Below are 16364 nucleotides of genomic sequence, written 5' to 3'. Positions count from 1 at the left end.
TTGCCTCTTTACTAATTGTAGAGTTGTTTGTGAAGCTATAAATTGTGTTTTGATTCGGACGTGACCCAACGACCACATCTTTAATTGTGAACACGAAACGGACCGACCAAAAATGGCGCCGTTGCCGGGGATGGTGTTTGTTTGATTTAGATTTCCTTTTTATTGTTATAAGTTGTGTCTTTCTTTGCCTTGGGGAAGTAAAACTCCTCAAGGTTTGTTCTAATTGTTTTCGAGTTGTTTGATATTTTGCATGTCTAGAAGGTCACAAGGTGATTTGTTACCTTTTGACCGTGAAATCGAAAGAACCTTGACGAACAATAGGAGACTTGTTAGGAGGAATTTAAGAGGTATTAGTGAAGTTTTTCAACCAACTATTGAGTTCGTCAACCCTTTCGCAATAGAAGGAGAGGAGAACCCATTACACAATACCCCACAAAATCAACCTACAATGCCTAAATTCTCATCAAACTCCGTACCCACCGAGGAGAACCTACCAAATGGTACTCCTACACCGCAACATCTAACCGGAAATTTTATTGCCAAATCCGCCTTCATCCAATTAGTTGAAAGGAGCCAATTTGGGGGTATGCCTAGTGAAGACCCTCATTCTCATATGGAAACCTTTTGCGACTATTGTGATGCAATCTCTCAAACGGGTGTGACTCAAGACCAAATTAGATGGGTCTTATTTCCTTTTTCTCTAATCGGCACCGCGAAGCAATGGTTGAAGGGCCTTGACAAGGCCACCATCAGAATAGATTCTTGGAAGAAGTTGGCTCTAGCTTTCTACAAAAAATTCTACCCACTGGAGAAGACTAACATGCTAAGAGCTCAAATTACGGGTTTTAAGCAAAGGGATGAAGAATCTTTGTATGAAGCTTGGGAGCGGTTCAAGGGAAGTTGTCGCTCATGTCCTCACCATGGACTTAGCGAATGGTTTTTGGTACAACAATTTTGGAATGGTCTATATGAGGATTCAAGGAACATTCTCAACATGGGATCAAATGGAATGTTCACCGAAGTTGATGACAATCAAACATGGAACAAGATTGAGGAAATGGCGGTCCATAACTCACAATATAGTAGACCTCGCAAGGCCACTAGAGGAGGAAAGAATGAAGTGGACTCCGTTAATCAATTGGGTGCTCAACTTAGTGCTCATATCGACACAATCAATTTGAAGATTGAAAAATCTATGGCTAGCCTTGAAGAAGTCTCAAAATCACCAAAGCATCATGTTAATGCCATGACGGCATCCTCATCAATCCCAAGTGGGATATGTGAGAATTGTGGAACTTTGGGACATGACCAAGGTGAATGTAGGGGAACAAATGAACAAGTGAATGATTTCCAAGCATACAAGAGTGGTACCCCTTATTCCAACTATTACAATGAAAACACCAAATTCCATCCAAATCTCTCATACAAAAGCTAAAATGTTCAAAACTCTCAAACAACATACACTCCACCACCCATGAGAAACCAAAATCAAAGACCCTTCTACAATCAAAACCAAGGTTACCAAAATCAAAATCCATACAATCACCAAAATGACCAAGGTTTAGTGACAGTGTAGTGGTCGAAGTGGTCAGTCAAGTGATTTAATGCACGATGACGGTACCAAACAATGTTTAAGGCTTGTATTTACGATCGGTAGGTCGTAAATACGCGTCGGATTGTGACTTAGGAAGTCGAGTCGAGAATTTTAAGGGAGAAAAGAGGGGGCAGACACTCGCGTAAGTTCTCAAATGGGGGAATTTGAGGGGTATTTATAGGAAAATGAGTGGTTGTGTGTGTTTTGAGCGACGTGGCCACCTGGGCTGCTCAAAGAGGCGCGAGCCACGTCGCGGGTCTTCGAGTTGTCCTGTCACTTTTACACAAGTGCAATCATGATTTGTTCTATCCTAGGATTTGTAGTCACATGTTTGGTACTTGACCATTCATGAATCCGGGAAATCTTAGTATAGAAGGTTTGAAATGGTTTGTTTTTTTGTGGTTGACTCGGTTTGACTCGTTGTTGGAGTCGGGATTTGAATTTTTGAGTCGGTTTTTGGTCTGGTGTCGATTTTGACTCTAGTTAGTGTCATTGCAACCCTGTCGTCGTGCATTAAACACTCCAGGTACTTTCGAAAAGTTTTGAAAAGTTTTATTTTGAAATCGTTTTAAGTTTTCCGACGTAAAGTTGTACACAAACTGTCGATCAAACGCCGCGATTCCAAAGCATGTTATAGTCCGATAATCATCGGGTGTTTGTTGGAGTCTCAGCAGATACTGGGTATCTACATAGTTCCACTTTCGTAATCACAATCGCAATTTAGAAATCAACCACACACACACACACACACACACACACACACACACACACACACACACACACACACACACACACACACACACACACACACACACACACACACACACACACACACACACATATATATATATATATATATATATATATATATATATATATATATATATATATATATATATATACACACGCACACAAATACATTTAACAATCACATAAATGAAAATTATGAAGGATAATCCCTACCTTTTCACAATCTTCACTTATTCACGCCTAGCAGGTGCTCCTCAATAAATTTGACGCCTAAATTAATCACACAACAACATTCAATTACTAAATACTTCATACAATAACGTACATAATCTAATTCCCTAATTATAACATTAGGGTTTAGCCTTATTCCACCAATAGGCCAACAACTACAACGATTTAAATGTAAACTAATTATTAAGGAGATAGATCTAACAACTTACGATGATAAAGGCTCGATCTTGCTAGCTAGAATGAAAATCCACAGTTCAATTTTACTAGATCTCCCTCCTTCTCGCCTCTTATTAAACTTTATGAGATTTTGTGTAAAAGTTAATAAAATAAGCTAAAAGGGTTTAAAGATATAATGTTTAAAGGTATTTATAGAGTCAAGGATAGGTTAGAGTAGGTTTAGGTAAAGAATAGAATAATAATAGGAATAATAATAATTATTATTATCATAGTAATAATTATAATAATAAATATAGTAATAAAAATTATAGTAATAATTTTAATAATAGTAGTACTAGTAATAATAACAATAATAACAATAATAATAATAATAATAATGATAATGATAATGATAATGATAATGATAATAATAATAATAATAATAATAATAATAATAATAATAATAATAATAATAATAATAATAATAATAATAATAATTTTCTGCAAAAAACATAATAATAATAACAATAACAATAATAATCACGAAACAACGCAGAGAATGACCAGCCAATTCCGCGACACGCGCGAGTCGCGCCTAATCCTGCCACCCTAACTTCGAACTGTCGCCATTTCTTCGTTACGTATCGGAATGAAGCTTGTGATCATGCATTGGAAAGCTAAGATAATAAGATTTCACCTCTAATTTCAATAACCCTCATCGAAGCTCTAAAACTCTAGATATGACCGTTTCAAAATACCCCTAAAAACAGTGATCACATTTCCAACTATGATACATTTGTGAAAGCTTTCTATTAACCTTTTATAGTCTACCTTGTACTTTAGACACACAAAGGGTCCTATAACTATGAAATTTGAGGGGCATTAGAGAATGACATGTCTCGAATTATTCACAAGTGTAAAGGTCATGGATATTCCCAAGCTGGACAAGGTGGCATAACAAAAAGATTTTTTGGAATGAAATGCTCAAGTCAATATACAAAAGTGGATTAGACTAGCATTCTAAATTTTTCCTCTTTGAACTTTCACAACTTTCGCATTTCACAATTCAAAACATTGAGATGGGGTTTGTCCCTCGCTTGCTAGTGTCCTTTGCTTTCGCCAATCGTTTGTTGGGCAACCGGTTAACCTCTAGACAACGGTTTTGGAACCACTAAGCCGTTGTCAATAGTAAACTCCGACAACGGATTTGAAACCGTTATTAAGATTTAATAACGGTTTCTTAAAAGTATACCCGTTGCCATAAACATATTTAACAACAGTTTTATAACAGTTCTTGAGTTGTGATAACGGTATTATAGATCCGTTATTGATGTTATATAGCGTTCGCGTGTTTGTACAACCGTGGTATATATTTAACAACCGTCGTTGCAATAACGGTTCCGTGATTCTATTTAAAAAAGGTAATTGCATTATCTGACCGTTATTTAAGGACTTATTTGGCGTAGTGTACTCAAAGTAAACAACATGTTTTTAAATTTTTGTTTTTCCAAATTTATTGGGATTTTTTTTTTTCAAATTAAAGGCATAGTTTTGAGATTTTTCGAAAATTTTCAAATTTTTATCAGTTTTGAGATTAACTCGGGTTCTTGTGACTAAACTTCCCTAAACCGATTAAGGTTATGGAAGGAAGTTTGGCCACAAGGCCATGCATGCTATGCAATTGTCATCTTGGATTTTCCTTGAGGAAGCAAACATTTGTCTCACCTTGATGTTGCTACAGTGGAAAAGGATCCTTTGATGGTGCTAGGACAACAATCAAGCAAAAATCCAAAACAACACTAGAAATGCAATATGAAGTACAAGTTATGTTAAACATGAGAGAAAAGAGTATAAAAGGAACATACAAGTACCATCGCAAGGATGCTAAGTGAGTCTTCATCAACCAAGTGTTTGTTATCCTTTACCCTCAATTGCCTTCATCATTCATCCCATCATCATCGGAGTCCTCTTCTTCATTATCACCACTTGAGGTTGCCATATCATCACTCTCATTATCCCCTTCATCATCATTGATCTCATAATCATCATCACTCACATTGATAGCTTCATCATTCACCTCATCACTCCCTCCATCACTCTGTGAGATTCTTGAAAAAATCTCCTTTTTGAAATATGTAATAGTATGGTTTTGCCAGTAGGTTTTATACAAAAACTTACAAAAATAATTTTAATGGAAAAGACCCTTTTTGATCCCTGGTATGAGGACTGATCCGTCAATCCGGTCTAAACCAAAGATTGCAGATTCGGGGGTAAAGTTATGGTCAGGAAAGGTGTCAGGCACCCGGACCACCCATCAAACGGACGACCTCTACTATTTATTTTTAATATTATATATATTTGACGAAAATAAGACAGAGAAAAGAATGGTAGAAACAAACTTTATACAATTATTTATAAGGACAAGTTAAATAGGTTAGTTTATATACAATTATACAGATAATACGTTAAGTAAAGGAAATAATAAATAAAAGATGAATAAAAAGAGTAAAGAAAACGTATTTTATATTGGTACCCTCAAGCCTATCTGGATGTTGACTATTAATGAATTTCGACTTTATCGTAAATTAATGGCTCTTATGCACTTATATTAAAATTGGGACAATTTAATGTATGAGGTTTGATTTGAAACTCAGGTAGTTTATTTAAGACGGGTGATCTGTATTTATATTCTTCTTTTGGTCTTTCGTGAATGTAAATATTCGTCTTCGTGTGTTCCCCTCAATTGTGATAATGGAATTGAGAATTTATAATGATCTTAGGCTATAGTCTATTGAATCTCGAAGTTGTAGAAGATAGAGTTTTAGATGGTCTGGCTATTCTTACGTACTTCAAATTTGTTAAAAATATATTCTTGTACGTACGTACGATTCCTTAACAAGAACGGAGTATGCGCTACGAGGAATTAGCAAACCACTTTTAATCCAACTCTTACATTCATATCCATACCTTGTTTCCTACTAAAAACAATTGTTAAGCTCTGACCTTTATCAATCCAAATTGTTAAAGGATGTCTATTTCCTTATCACTTGCAAATGTCTATGAAGCCGAAACGACCAACAATCTCCCATTAGATATGCGTTTTCTACTCGTACTTCCTAGTGAACTATGATAAGGTGGGATGCCTTAATATACTTGGCCCAATTAATAAAAATGTATAACTAATTGTATGACTTGAATATGAAATGGGATTTCAAGGATGGAACAAAGGTGAAGAAATGGTTTTATGTCATTAACTAACAAAGTTGGATAAGTGGAAATAAAAGAGCTAATAAGTGGTCTTATGCCATTTTGAATGATTTATCAGAAAATAAGCGTAAAGAGCCGTTATTTACGACATTGTCAATTTCAATTTAGTCATTTAGTTTGAGCCTCATCATTGGGTACCCTTAAGGTTATTAGACAACGTACATGGGCCTCTTATATTACATGTCTAGAGTAGCTAGAGACTGGGACTGGAACAACAAAACTTTGTTATACTAATCTGGAATATATGGAGCTGGCTGGAATCTGGATACTGGCTGAATTAGCGAAACTTTGTTTCACTGGTCCAGAATGAAGTTGGTAAAACTTTGTTTTACCAATTTGGGAACTGGAATGGCAAAATATTGTTTCGCCAGTCTGGAACTTGGTAAAACAAAACTTTGTTTTGCTGGTCTGGAGTCTGGAATAGCCAAAATTTGTTTAGCTGGTCTGGAATCTGGTATAGCCAAACTTTGTTCAGTTGTTCTGGAATCTGATTAAGCGAAAATTTGTTTCATTTAATTAAGTGTGAACCTGCAAAATCTGATTTCACAAGCTCGGATGCGTATCAGGGCCTGCTGATGTGGCCATAATTAGCGCATATTTAGCCCCCGAATTAGCCTTGTTCCCATGCTTTTTAGTGCATATTTGGGTCATTTCTTATCTTTAGTTCTTTGTTTTGCATATTCTTTGAGATTTTGATCCCTTGGTAGGAAAGGAGTAAGAATCTTGCATTTTCATGGCAAAACAAGACTAAATTGATCGAATTCAATGACCAAGCATCAAGGAGAGACAAGATTAGAAGGCCTTTGTACATATGATAGTAGATGAGCAATGTTGAGAAAGGATCCTTGAGTCCCCAAGGAAATCCCCAAGGAATTTATGAAGAAAAGGGAAGAAAAGAAGAAGAAGCCTCACGAGAGGCACAATCCGTGCGGATTGTCCCCAATCCGGCCGTCCTCCAGCTGTAGAATCCGTGCGGCTTTCCACCAAGACGCTCGGATCCCACCTCCACAATCCGCCCGGATTCTCTTGAATCTGCTCGGATTCCATCGCCAGAATCCGCCCGTCCCGACCTTAATCCGCCGGATTCCAAAGACAGCCGCGATTTCCTCTTCTCCAAGCTACGAAGAAAGAAGCCCTTCCTTCGGAAAATACCGGCTCCCCCCTGCTCAATCTAAAAAGTGTAATTACTAGTTTAGCCCTTAGTTAACCCTAATGCATCCTCCCTAATTTCCACTATAAATACCCCATTAGTCTAAATTAGAGGAGCATGTTCTTCTTATCAACAATTAGAGTAGTTAATACCAATCAAATCTCCCTTTAGTTTTGTAATCAACAATTAATCAAGTCCTAATACAAGTTTTATTTCCTTAATCTCTCTTTTGTTCATCCTTTATTTTGGGTAATTGAAGATTATTTGGGTTATTATTGGGAGATTGACAACCTCTTAATCAAGCATTCAAGTACTTCTTTTATCTTTGCTTTATTATTGGAATCATTAGTAGGTATAATTCTCTTAATCTCTTTTAATTATTGTTAATTACTTTCATTTACTCATCATGTTTCATTTTGTTGGTATGATTGACAACCTTGCTAGCATGATCAACATGATAATGAGTGAGTAGTCTATTAGCTAGGGTTAATGGGTTATTAGGGGAAACCAACATGGGGAATGATTCATGCTTAAATTAATATGCTTTCATATTTTATTTGCTTGCTTGTTTTGATCTCAACTCATGCACATGTTATATTTGATGAAATGCTAAACCTATGAATCCTTGCATTTACTACCATCTTCTATCTTTTCAATGAGACTTGTAAAACATAACCCAACTCGAGTCTCATTAGACCATGCATGTTGTTGAGTAGGGAAGATTAAGTCGACTTGTAGGTGTTGTACAATCTAATCGATTCGGCTCCGGAACCAAAACTTTCCTAGGATTGTAAGATATAACCCAACTCAATCCATCACAACAATAATCGCTTGCTTATAATTTGAGAACATGTTTGTATGATCAATTCCCATGATTCCTATATGATCCCATGACACCCTAGTGCTTTTTAATCAATTGTTTACACCCCTTTTAATTCATCTTGCTAGTTTATTTTCATTGCTATTTTAGTTAGTGACCTTCTACATCAACCCAATTTGTGACACCCCCAAGACACCACTAGTTTCAATAGAAATCTCATTTCAATACTCGTCCCTTGGGATCCGACCTTTACTTGCCTCTTTACTAATTGTAGAGTTGTTTGTAAAGCTATAAATTGTGTTTTGATTCGGACGTGACCCAACGACCACATCTTTAATTGTGAACACGAAACGGACCGACCAAAAATGGCGCCGTTGCCGGGGATGGTGTTTGTTTGATTTAGATTTCCTTTTTATTGTTATAAGTTGTGTCTTTCTTCGCCTTGGGGAAGTAAAACTCCTCAAGGTTTGTTCTAATTGTTTTCGAGTTGTTTGATATTTTGCATGTCTAGAAGGTCACAAGGTGATTTGTTACCTTTTGACTGTGAAATCGAAAGAACCTTGACGAACAATAGGAGACTTGTTAGGAGGAATTTAAGAGGTATTAGTGAAGTTTTTCAACCAACTATTGAGTTCGTCAACCCTTTCGCAATAGAAGGAGAGGAGAACCCATTACACAATACCCCACAAAATCAACCTACAATGCCTAAATTCTCATCACACTCCGTACCCACCGAGGAGAACCTACCAAATGGTACTCCTACACCGCAACATCTAACCGGAAATTTTATTGCCAAATCCGCCTTCATCCAATTAGTTGAAAGGAGCCAATTTTGGGGTATGCCTAGTGAAGACCCTCATTCTCATATGGAAACCTTTTGCGACTATTGTGATGCAATCTCTCAAACGGGTGTGACTCAAGACCAAATTAGATGGGTCATATTTCCTTTTTCTCTAATCGGCACCGCGAAGCAATGGTTGAAGGGCCTTGACAAGGCCATCATCAAAATAGATTCTTGGAAGAAGTTGGCTCTAGCTTTCTACAAAAAATTCTACCCACTGGAGAAGACTAACATGCTAAGAGCTCAAATTACGGGTTTTAAGCAAAGGGATGAAGAATCTTTGTATGAAGCTTGGGAGCGGTTCAAGGGAAGTTGTCGCTCATGTCCTCACCATGGACTTAGCGAATGGTTTTTGGTACAACAATTTTGGAATGGTCTATATGAGGATTCAAGGAACATTCTCAACATGGGATCAAATGGAATGTTCACCGAAGTTGATGACAATCAAACATGGAACAAGATTGAGGAAATGGCGGTCCATAACTCACAATATAGTAGACCTCGCAAGGCCACTAGAGGAGGAAAACATGAAGTGGACTCCGTTACTCAATTGGGTGCTCAACTTAGTGCTCATATCGACACAATCAATTTGAAGTTTGAAAAATCTATGGCTAGCCTTGAAGAAGTCTCAAAATCACCAAAGCATCATGTTAATGCCATGACGGCATCCTCATAAATCCCAAGTGGGATATGTGAGAATTGTGGAACTTTGGGACATGACCAAGGTGAATGTAGGGGAACAAATGAACAAGTGAATGGTTTCCAAGCATACAAGAGTGGTACCCCTTATTCCAACTATTACAATGAAAACACCAAATTCCATCCAAATCTCTCATACAAAAGCCAAAATGTTCAAAACCCTCAAATAACATACACTCCACCACCCATGAGACACCAAAATCAAAGACCCTTCTACAATCAAAACCAAGGTTACCAAAATCAAAATCCATACAATCACCAAAATGACCAAGGTTTTGATGTCCAAAAAGCGGTCCTCCAAATGCAAAAGAATCAACCAAAAATTTTCACTCAAATGCAAATGGATAGCCAAGCAAAGGAAACCACCATCAACAACATCCTAGCTCACACCAAGATGTTGGAAACACAATTGACTCAACTAGCATCTTCAAGCTCACAAAGACAAAAGGGGCAATTACCACCTCAAAGTAATCCCCCTAGACATGAAACGGTTAGTGCCATTCACTTGAGAAGTGGTACAAGGTATAAAGCACAAAGGAAGCAAGTTGAGGATGAAGTTGTGGAAGCTAGTGAAAAGGAAGAAATTGTGCAAAGCTCCAAAGATGGAGAATCATCAAAAGAAGAAAGTTCAAAGAAAAATGAAGACAAGGTCAAGGAGAAGGAGCCCATTGTGATTAGACTTCCTTTTCCAAGTCATCAAGCCAAGCCCAAATTTTATGATCAACTTGGAAAGTTCATGGAAATTGTGAAGAATTTGGAAGTCTCAATTCCTTTCACTTAATTAATCAATCACGTGCCGGCCTATGCGAAGTACATGTAAGATATCCTCACAAAGAAGAAGTCGATCCGGAAGCTTGAGACTATCGCCTTCACTAAGGTGAGTAGTGCAATACTTCAAGGGAGTTCACCTCCAAAGCTAAAGGATCCGGGAAGCTTCTCAATACCGTGTACCATTGGCGACACAACGATCAACAAAGCCTTATGTGATCTAGGGGCTAGTGTGAGTGTCATGCCGTACTCGGTGAGTAAAAGGTTGGGGATGGGAGAGCTTAAATGCACCAACATGACACTCCAAATGGCCGATAGATCGACAAAGACACCATTAGGGATATGGGAAGATGTCCCCGTACGAATTGGGAAGTTTTTCATCCCGGTGGACTTTGTCATTGTTGATATGGAGGAAGATTCCAACATTCCAATCATTCTAGGAAGACCTTTCCTACACACCGCGGGTGCGGTGATTGATGTGAAACATGGTGAGCTCACTCTAGAAGTGGGAGATGAAAGCATAACCTTTAATCTTGACAAGACTATGAGAGCTCCTCATTTGCATGAACCATGTTTTATGATTGATCATGATAGCCGAAAGGATGAAAGGAAGAAATCGAAACTCCAATTGAAGGAAAAAATTGAAGATGCTCCATTCAAAGAGCAAGTGAATTGTGACAAGGAGAGCTTGCAAAGCTCGTCAAAATCAACCAAAGAAGAAGAGGATGGCCTCATTGGCCAAGAGAAGAATTTGGGAGAGTTGTCTCCATCAAATCAAGAGATTTTCAATGATCAACTTAATGAAGTTTGTGGTCTTTGGGACGACGAATTTGAAGGGATTTTTAATCCCTACATTGGTAATGCCATCGATCAAGACCGACAACAAGGGCCAAGGTCTATTGAAGACCTCTACCATAATAATGAACAAGCTTTCGATTACTTTTTCAAGGTGTTGAGCAACATCAACAACACCTTGGACATGCCCTTTTGACATCTCATCAAGAATGAGAGTTTGGTGGAGTCCTCCTAAACCACCATTTGTAAATATTTCTAACTCCCTAACTCGCATTTCAATTCTTGTATTGCATTTTTGTCATCTTTGGATTTTTATTTGCTTTGATCAAGATATTTGTCATGTTTGAGAGAAGTGAGGGAGGGACTAACAATCTCAAATTGATGTGTAGTGCTTTCGCTTAGTGTGGGGATGGCAATTGCCTAGGCTATCCATGCCTTAGTAGTGCCCCCACAATGAAGAAAACAAGATTTGAAGAAAAATAAGAGGTTGATAAGGGACATGCACTGTACACGGATGGAACTGAATCCGGGTACAAGGGGAAGAATCCAAACGGATTGGGGAGAAGATGCCCGTCTTCATGCAATCCAAGCGTACTGGGATGAAGACGCACGTCCCTATAAGCTGAAATTTTGAAAGATTTTTGACTGTAAGAGAATCCGGGTGTCCAGAACTGAAATACGCCCGTCTCTGATAATCCGTCCGTCTTGGACAGAAGACGCCCGTCTTCTCTGCTGAGGAAAACAAGGAAAATTTCCTGGACTCAAATCCGTCCGTCTTCAGGCAAATCCGCCCGTCCCGTATCAAGCAAATCCGAGCGTCTTCTTCTGAATCCGCCCTTTTTTAGGCGAGTTTTATCAAACCCAGAAAGTGCAGAATCCCCCGTATTGGGCATAATCCGCACTGATTGCCCCTGCAGTTCGAATTTTTCGGTCTTTATAAAATCCCTCCCACCGTCATTCATTCATTCATTCATTCATTCATTCATAACACTACTTCAAAACATCAAAACCCTCATCCTCTCCATCATAAAAACAAAATCCCTCAATAACATTCACCAAAATCAAATCAAATCATCCTTCTAACAACAAATCAATCACTCCTTATTCAATAAAAATCAAAACCAAGAGCAAAATCTTCAACCTTTGAGTCGATTTTTGAATTCCTAAAGGCAAAGCCTTTCACCTTTCAATCGATTTGGGTGCACTACAAATTGAAGATTTTTCATTCTTTTCTTGGCTAGTTCATCAATGGCAAGGACTAAGGGAGCAACAAAGGCAACAAATGCACCAAAGACACTTTCGCAAAGGCAAAAGGCTCTTCAAGCAAAGAAAGCATTGGCTATGGTGGTAGCAACACCAAACTTGGAAGTGCAACAACAACAACAACCTTCTATGGGAGCAACAACATCTTCTACTCTGGAAATCGATCAACTTTTGCAATATCCGGAGGTAACTTTTATTTCCAAAACCCATAGAGATACTTTTGCCAACTTTGCTAGGAAATCAATTCAATCCACCAAATTTATTTGTGAGGACACCTTGGGAAAGTTGGGTGTCCTTGAGCAAACTAGAGCCTTTTTCAAAGCCATGGGGTTAGAAAAATTGTTTGAATCAAAAGAATTGACATACCCCTCCCTTACCTTGGAGTTTTTGAGTTCTTTGAAAGTCACCAAAGTTGAGAGTAGGGAGAATCTCGAGTTTCGTCTAGCTAATGTTAGTAGACGCATTTCCTTTAGGGAATTGAGTGAAATTTTGGGTCTTAGTGATGAACCGAGTTATTTTAAGAACTATGGAAAGTATGACCCCGACCCTCTTTGGGAGGCAATTTCCGGGAGGAAATTTGAGGACTTTCATGCGAGTCGTGCTCTTTTAGTCCACCATCCGGGCATAAGAGTATGGCACAAGGTCATAGGCAACACCATTATTGCAAGGAAAGATACTAACCATTTCACCAAACTTGATTTTATTCTTCTTGAATCGGCTTTGAACATTGGAAGAGTGCACACCAAGCCTTTCAACTCTTTGAGGCTTTTGGTAGATAGATGGCTCAACATTGATTGTGGGAAGAAGGGCACTACCGTTATTGTCAATGGCGGCCTAGTCACTATCCTAGCTAAGTACTTTGATTCTAACTTCAATAAGGATAACAAGTATAAAGCAAAGGAGGGTGGTCATCTTGTTGATTTGCATACTATGATACACAAGTACAAGTGGGTTGCTCATAACCCTCTTGATACCAAGTATGGATGGCTCACTAGTGAAGCTAGATCGTTCACCTTGCCTTCAAAGATTTGTCGTCTAAGCGTCCACCGGACCAATTATCTACTTCCCCTTTCTAAAGAGGCCGAGCATATTATTCAACAACAAAAGGGTGAACTTGAAATGCCCTCCTCTTCCATTGTCATACCACCCTACCCCTTTGAGTATCAAGAGTTCAAGCCGGAAGGAGTTGAAGCTAGAAATGATTATTTGACTCTCCTCATGCAAGCAATGCACAAGCAAGCCTTTGAGGACCGGAAAAATGCTTACTTGGCTCAATATCCACCCCTCCTACACTTAGCTAGGCAAGGACTACTTGACCCATCATATCCTTTGCCTAGTTGGGCGGATAGAGAAGTCCTATTTCCGGGTACACCTAGGGTCGTTTCGGGTGACAATGAGGTTGTTGGTAATGAAGAAGTTGATGATAACATTGATGAGGAAGCAAGTGAAGAAGGAGAAAAGGATGATGAGCAAGATGAAGAGGCAAATGAAGAGGGAAGTGGCATTGAGACCACTTCTAATGAGGAAACTGATAATGGTGATGATATGATGGAAGATTAGCAAGCCTTGGAGGCTCCTACCCTCTCATGGTTTGTCTATTTCTCTCTTTGTTTTAATTATAATTTTGATCATTGTTGGAGTAGTCCTAGCACCATAGAGGACTCACACCTCGGAACCATTGAGGTTTTCTCATTTTATTGTTCCCATTTTCAAAATCCAAAATGACAAATTAGTTTCATGCATTGCATATTGTGTGCATGAACTACACCCATCCTTGGACATTAGCAATAGTGTCTAACTTGGTTTGGGGAAGTTAATGCATACACAACGGGAGGTAATCTAAATTATCCTCTCCGTCATAACAAAAACCATGCATCATATAGTGTAGCTTAGTATAGATTGCATTTAGTATAGAAATCATGCATCATCTTTGCATAATTTCCATCACTTTGGCCATTGAGGACAATGCCCATATTAGTGTGGGGATGGGAATTCTAACATTTAACTCTTATTCAAAAAATCCAAAAAAATTGAAAAATTTCGAAAATCATAAAAATTTGAAAATTGAAAAACCCAAAAACATGTTTATTTCCCTTTGTAGTCGTATGTATATATTGTTTTGTATATATTGTGTTTGTTCTATCCTTGTTCACATTGATTGACTACGCCACATCCGAGACATGAGGATAATGAAGACCGCATGGTATGATCTTTCCAATCTCCTTTTTCCTCTTTATGTTAATGACTATGTGGCTTTATTTTGATTGATGCGGTATAACAATGTGAATTTAGGACTTGCATTTAGTTTATATGTCATATTAGTTGATAGAATCACTTGCATTAGGATGTTTATATTAGTTGCATCATGGCATGTAGTTGCATGTTAGAAATGTTTTGAAAAATGCCTAATTAGGAACTTTGACAAGAGCAACTAAGCCATTACAAATACTTGTTCAACTTAAGATTTTGCCTACTAGAATGGTTGTAAAATACCCTAGATAGTGTCATACTAGTGTATTTTGACCCATGACCCAAGGCCTAGTCAAGGGTTTTCATGTGAGTCACCTATCCAACCCCGTGATGCGATGTGGACTTGGTTAACTTGTCTAGGTGACCTTGATTGACCTTGTGGTAAGGCAACCCAAAAATATTTTCTATCAATAAGCTTGAAGTGCTCAATTCAAAGAATTTTGTCATGTTGAAGTAATTTAATGCCAAGGAAACCTCAAATGTTATGAATTGTTGAATGTTGAGAGATTTAAGTTGTTTTGATGGAGGCGTACCACTTCAATGTGCTTTGGTGCGGGATCCATTGAATTGGGCCCCCACACGGTTGTGAATTCGGCCGCCCAGAGACAGAGTGACTATCACCCTGAAAAGCTATTGTCTAGAGGTTAACCGGTTGCCTAATAAGCGATTGGCGAAAGCAAAGGACACTAGCCCGGAAGGGACAAACCCCATCTTAAATTTTTGAAATGTGAAAGTGAAATGAGGACAATTTTGAATACTAGTCATATCCACCCGTTGTGAATAAAGATTTGAGCATTTCATTCCCAAAAAGCCTTTTGTCAAGCCACTTGGTCGAGCTTGGGACGATCCATGACCTTTACCTTTGTAGAGAATTAGAGACTTGTCATGTCATATGCTACTAGCATCATAGGGATCATCATTCCACCACCATCCGATCGCTCTTGACGAAAGCATTTGGAAATTGAGGACGAAAGTAGTCTAGTTTAACACCATTTGGAGGTGATTTAGTGCCATCCTCTTAGCCTTAGTAATTTGTTGAACTAGTATTTGTGAAGGATTACATGCTCTTAAATTTGTTCCTTTTTAGTGCCTCCGCCACTTGATGAGGAAGTGGCTATTCCTTTTGTAGATGCATCCATTATGTGATTTTGTGTGCTTAATGTTTGGATGTGTCGTCATTTTGGCAAGACCCACCTTGCCTTGCAAGAAGGCATCCTACCTCATGGTTGTCTTGTTGTGAGTTGAAGGGGCGGAGTGAGACCCGCTAATTGTCTCATATCGGCTATGTTATTAGGTTAGTTTAAATAATGGTCCTAGTCTTTGTCACCTCTTTACTCGGGATGAGCAAAGGTTCGGTTTGGGGATATTTGATGTGACCATAATTAGCGCATATTTAGCCCCCGAATTAGCCTTGTTCCCATGCTTTTTAGTGCATATTTGGGTCATTTCTTATCTTTAGTTCTTTGTTTTGCATATTCTTTGAGATTTTGATCCCTTGGTAGGAAAGGAGTAAGAATCTTGCATTTTCATGGCAAAACAAGACTAAATTGATCGAATTCAATGACCAAGCATCAAGGAGAGACAAGATTAGAAGGCATTTGTACATATGATAGTAGATGAGCAATGTTGAGAAAGGATCCTTGAGTCCCCAAGGAAATCCCCAAGGAATTTATGAAGAAAAGGGAAGAAAAGAAGAAGAAGCCTTTGCGAGGCACAATCCGTGCGGATTGTCCCTAATCCCGTCCTCCACCGAGAATCCATGCGGCTTTCCACCAAGACG

General features: G+C 38.4%; 2 non-coding genes across 2 annotated transcripts; both read right to left on the bottom strand.

The window, feature by feature from the left end:
• Positions 1-820: 820 nt before the first annotated feature.
• LOC141637032 (small nucleolar RNA R71) lies at positions 821-927 on the bottom strand. Its single transcript, XR_012541596.1, has one exon. It is a non-coding gene; the product is annotated as a small nucleolar RNA R71 (small nucleolar RNA).
• An 8114-nt stretch (positions 928-9041) lies between these two features.
• Positions 9042-9148, bottom strand: LOC141637031 (small nucleolar RNA R71). The gene has a single exon (XR_012541595.1). It is a non-coding gene; the product is annotated as a small nucleolar RNA R71 (small nucleolar RNA).
• Positions 9149-16364: the final 7216 nt, after the last annotated feature.

The sequence above is a fragment of the Silene latifolia genome, chromosome Y (genome assembly GCF_048544455.1).
Source record: "Silene latifolia isolate original U9 population chromosome Y, ASM4854445v1, whole genome shotgun sequence".
Taxonomy (NCBI): domain Eukaryota; kingdom Viridiplantae; phylum Streptophyta; class Magnoliopsida; order Caryophyllales; family Caryophyllaceae; genus Silene; species Silene latifolia.
Note: the sequence above shows the minus strand (reverse complement) of the source record. Positions and strands in the feature narration are given on the sequence as shown.